We start from the raw sequence: 5849 nt of genomic DNA, 5'->3' as shown, positions 1-5849 counted from the left end.
GGCTGTGAGCCACCATGTGGTTGCTGGGATTTGAACTCAGGATCTTCAGAAGAGCAGTTGGTGCTCTTAACCACTGAGCCATCTCACCAGCCCCATGTAATTTAAAAAAAAGAAATACATGAACAGGCCTGGAGAGACGGCTCAGCCATTAAAGGCTAGCCTCACAACAACAACAAAAAAAATTACAAGGAGTATATATATTATGTAATGTGCCAATACTTTCAGTAACCTTGTTACAATCATTATGGATTCAAGCCCAAGTGTTTGACCATTGTAGAAATGCACTCCTCTTTTCTCCACGAACTAGCTAGATGCTCTCTCCTGCTATGAGCTCACTGACTGTGTAGAGAGGACTGGCCTTGAATTCTGACTCTCCTGTTTCCACTTCCTGAGTTCTGGGATTCCGGGCAAATGTCAGCACCCCCAGTTCATGCCAGATTACACAGTGCTGGGGATGGAAGCCAGGGCTGTGTACACTCACTGAGCTACATCCCCTGTGCCCACAGTGCGTTTCTGACAGACTGACGTGTTTCCCAACAGTAGCTCTGGGGTCTGCTTCCTCAGAGTCTCCAATTTAAGAAAGCAGTAACATCTGCAAGAACTCTTCAAAGGTCTGAAGAAGACTCCTGATATACGCCCCTCGGTGCACACCCACTTATCTTGGGAAGTCTGTCTCCTGTGCCTACTAGCTGTGACGCTGGGCATTTCTCAACCCTGGGTCTGGGGCTCCTCCTCTTTAATAAGGAGCGAATAATGGAACCTCTCACAGTGCAAGAGAAACATCATAAGGGACTTAAAGAAGTAAATCAATAACCACCAGGGAGCATACCGTTAAATTGTAAGCTGTTAAATAGACTCCCTGGTAAAGGGATTCAGTTCTGAACTGAACAGCCAGCACCAGGCTGGGGAGAGTTGGTGAAAAGAAGCACAAGGGCCTGGATTTAATCACTAGAACCCAGGCAGAAAGCCCACTGCGTTGGTTCCCGCTTATAATCTTGTCCCTGGTGAGATGGGAGTTGGAGATGGGCCAGCTAGCCTGGCCTACATGGCCAAATTCACCCCGTCTCAGACAAAAAGTAGAAGGCACCTGAGGGCTGACACCTAAGGTTGCTCCCTTACCTCTGCAGGCACACATTCTTCCACGCACACACAGGCACACAGGCGGTGCACGTGCGTCCACACACATAACCATAAATTGAAACATAAATAAGCCTTAAGGCCAGCTGGCCGAGGTTGTGCGTGGACGTGAGTGTCCTTAACCCCTGCTCACATCCCTACCCACTGCTCACTTACCCCAAGTGATGGTTCACATTGACTGTTACCTGGACAGGATTTAGAATCGCCTAGACCTAAGCCTCTCACCTCATTCGTGAGGGATTCTCTGGATTAGGTTAGATTCCACTCCGGGCATGGCCATTGAAGAGTTTCTAGATTCGGTTAATTGAGGTGGGAAGACTCGCTCTAAATGTGGGTGGTGCCTTCCCGTGGGTCAGGGTACTGGACTGAGTAAAAAGGAGACAGGCGGTTTCCTGGGCAGCAGCATTCCACTCTCTTTACTTCCCGATTATGGGTACACTACGACCAGCTGCCTCACAAATATACACGCACCAATACATGCACACAAATAACGGATCGTGCCTTATAATGCTATTGTAATGCAACAACAGGAAGTGTAACTGAAGACACTTTGTCTTAGTGCATGCTGTGGTCCGTCACTCCTTCCAGAGTCTCTAGAGGATCCCTCGCCTTGGCCCAGCACCTTACTCTCCCCCTGGCTTTCCTCTGAGCTCTGACTGCCTGTTTCTACTTGGTCTACTCACAGCCTATTCTTCTGTACTAGGGTTTTGGGTCACAGGGCCCCTTCCTTGGCTGAATCACCTTCAGTGGATTCTGGAAACTGCGGAGATGATGCTCAACCTGGATAGACTGACTTTTTCAGATGCCTGTGTATCTATGATAAAGTTTAATTTCTAGATGAGGGGTCGGGGAGATAGCTCAGTTGGTGAAGTGTCTGCCACACAAACATGAGGACCAGGGTTCTATCCCCAACACATGTAAAAGAAGCCAGGTGTGGCAGCATGTGCTTTTAACACCAGCGCTGGGTAGGCAGGGGGGCAGACTCCTGAGACTCAGTGACCAGCCATATGCTGTGACCCTGCTAACACACGGGCACATGCATCTACATGCATGCACACGCACAAATACATGCATACACATAACTAAATGTAACAATAAGCATTTTAAAAATGTGAACTAGGGTTGGGATATGGCTCAGTGAGTAGAGTGTGTGCTGAGCAGGCATGAAGCCCTGGGTTTCACCCCCAGCGCTTCATAAACCTTGTGTGGTGTTCTTGCAATCCCAGCACGTAGGAAGAAGAAGCAAGAGGATCACAATCCAAGGTCATCTTTGGCTATGGAGTGAGTTCAAGGCCAGCCCAAGACATATGAGACCCTGCCTCAAAAATAAGTAAACTCCTAAATGTTCAGACCACGGTGGGCAGAAGACGAACGGGAGAAAAGAGAATGTCAGCCACTAGAAGAACATTCTCACCTGGGTCCGCACAATGTTCTTAAGACCAGTGCTACTGTTTATATCTTAGTCTCTTTTACGCTGCCAGCCCCACACAGACCCAAGCACACAACTCTCTGGCTTATTAGAAGGGTTTGAAAGGGGCCGTATCCATTGTTTTCCTTGCCCACATCCCAGATCTAATCACTGGCCTTTGTGAAATAAGCAGATAATTGCTCCCCCACCCAACCCCTGTTGCCCCAACGTTTCTAGAAAACTTCCCATGGCTCATCTCTGCCACCTGCCACATTTGGGCTTTCCTTCCTGGTTTATCCTTCCTCCGTAGTAGCTGGAAAAAGTAAGATAGGGCCTCATGTTTTCTACCCCTGATAAGTTGAGCCGTTCACATTTGTACAGCGTTCTTTGATTCGTTTATTTATTGTTGTGGGCAGTATGTGGAATGTCCCCCACAAGCTCTTGAGTAGGAACACCTGATGCCCGGTTAGTGGCCACACTACAGACAATTATGGGATCTTTAGGAAGTGGAGCCTCTCCAGGAGGAAGTGATTCACTGAGGGTGGTCCTTGAGGTTTGAGAGTCCAGACCAACTTCCTGTCTGAGGACACAAAGAGATCAGCTGTCTCGGGCATCTTCTACTGCGCTCTCCCTACCACAATGAGCTGCAAGAATTCCTTCTTAAACCGGGAGACCAGACAATCCCTTCCACCCTTAAAACTACTTCCGGCAGCCGTTGGTCATGTAACTGAGAAGCTGACACATTTTTGTTGGACTGTTTGCAGAGGTAGCGGACCCTACGCATGCTGGGTACTCCACCACTGACCTCTATTCCCAACTCCGACTCACTGATTCCTTTTATAAGAAGACTTTCTGACTTTGTTTTGGTAATTAATTTCTCTGAAATATTTGTGTTTTGTTCCACATACATTTCTTGTAGCCATGGAGATGCCACAGAAGAAGAAGCCAAAGCGGCGTCTATGCCCAACACAGAACAAGTGAGGGAGAACTTCATACAGCAATCTGCCGCACCAGTCATAGCTGCCAAGTAAGGGAACCAACCTGAGTGTCCATCAACAGGAAAGTGGGTAAGGAAAATGCGATGATAGATAGAAAGAAGATAGACAGATGATAGGTAGGTAGATAGACAGATGACAGATTAGATAAATAGATGACTGATAGAGGATAGACAGACAGATAGATGAATAGATAGATGACAGATTTTTTTTTTTTACCCATAAAGAAGAATAAAGTTATGTCATTTGCAGAAAAATGGGTAGAACTGGAGGAAATAATTTTAATTCCAGAAAGACAAATATCATGTTTTCTCTCACTTTTGGGTCCTAGACTTTTGACCTACATACATTCATATATGTACTGATGACATGAAAGTAGAAGGGAAACTGAGGATCAAAGGGGAGTGGTAGGAGGGGGCGGGGAGGACAGGTCAGGTAGTGAGATCTGGGGGAATATCTTCAAAATACATCATATACTTGTATGAAAATGGTCTATGTTACCCTATATAATAGTACTTTTTAAAAATGTTATTACACTTATGTATTAGGTATGGCCCACACGTGCCATGGTCATGTGTGGATGTCAGAAGACAAGTGCCAGGGATTTGTTCTCTCCTTTCACCATTCAGTCCTGGGGATAGAACTCAGATCCTCAGGCTTAGTGGCAAATGCCTTTACCTGCTGAGCCATCCTGACAGTCCAATAGTATATATATACACAGGGAAGGTGTCGAGTTATATAGCTGGCCTGAAACGTAATCAGATCAGACCAGGTATGAACTCACACAGACCTGCCTGCCTCTGAATCCTGAGTGCTAGCTAGAATGAAAGAAAGGAAGGAAGAAAGAAAAAGAAAGGGAGGAAGGAAGAAAGGAAGAAAGGAAGGAAGGAAGGAAGAAAGGAGAAAAAGGAGGAAAGAAAGAAGGGAAGAAAGAAAGGAAAGAAGAGAAAACAAATGAATTTCAGGGGCTGGAGAAATGACGCAATAGTTAAGAGACCATCACTCTTGAACAGAATATGGCTTCAGTTTCAAGCACTCACCTGGCAGCTCACAACTGTCTATAATGCCAGTTCCAGGAGAACTATCGCCCTCTTCTGTCCACCAGGGGTACTGCACATATGTGGAGTACATACAGGCACACAAACACACGTACATTTTAAGAAAAGGAATAGAATGAAGGGCATGCTGAGGGAAAGTCTTCAGCTTTGGAGGAGCTGCAGTGAAAGAATCAGAAAATTAAATCCTTCAAGTAAAAAATGTATCCATTTTAAGTAATTGTACCCAGTTTAACACATTGAAATAAAAAGTTTGTGTAAAGCTAGGGTACCTTTTGCCTCAAAGTTTCTCTCTAGTGTTTTGTATGGAGGGAATGAAAATTAAATGGAGCTGTTTAAGTTGAGCTATCTCTTAGATGTGCAAAACTTTGAGGGTCCCACTCTCTTTATAAAATGTTTATGAAAAGATCTATTTTTATATATGTGTAATGGGTGTTGTGCCTACATTCATGTATGTGGACCACGTGCATACTTGGTGCCTGTAGAGGCCAGAAGAGGGCACTGTGTCTGCAGAGCCCTGAGATAGCCCTCTTAAAAGAACTGACACTTAATGGCTGAGCTGACCCATCATCTCATAAGTTCTTTATCTGAAGTTCTTCTTCCTGCACTTGGATTATGAACACACTTGTGACAGCTTCCAAGTTCCCCATCCGAAATCTTTAGCATCTAAGTTCTTTCTTTTCTTATGTGTGTGTGTGTGTGTGTGTGTGTGTGTGTGTGTGTCTGTGTGTGTGCAGTATCATCTGTGTTCATATGCATGTTGGGGGTGTGCATAGCTGTGGCAGCCAGCACTGTCCACAGTCTTCCTCGGTCGCTCTCCACTTTGTTTATGGAGGCAGGATCTCTTGCTGATCTGGGAGCACAGGTTACAGGTAGACTGTCAACTAGCTTCTCCTGGGGATTCTCATCTCTGCCTCCCAGTGCTGGGGTTATGGGCAGCTACCACAGCTACTCAGTTTCTATATGGTGTTCTGGACTGTGGTTCTCACATGTGTAGAGCAAACACTTTATCTACTGAGTTATCTTCTTAACACCTTTGGCAAGGTGCTGAGTAATCCCTGCTTGGTGCTGGGCTTGCTGGTGTGTACTACCACACCTGGTTTGTGCAGTGCTGGAGATCCAACCCAGGGCCTTCTGCATGCTAGGCAAACACCCTACCATCCGACTTATGTCCTCTGTTCTTGGGTATCTAAATTTTTAAAGCCACTTACTTTAGGATAAATGGTGTGTTGACCTCACACTCCCAGTTCTCTT

The sequence above is a fragment of the Mastomys coucha genome, unplaced genomic scaffold (assembly GCF_008632895.1).
Source record: "Mastomys coucha isolate ucsf_1 unplaced genomic scaffold, UCSF_Mcou_1 pScaffold1, whole genome shotgun sequence".
Taxonomy (NCBI): Eukaryota; Metazoa; Chordata; class Mammalia; order Rodentia; family Muridae; genus Mastomys; species Mastomys coucha.
This window is presented reverse-complemented; position numbering follows the sequence as displayed.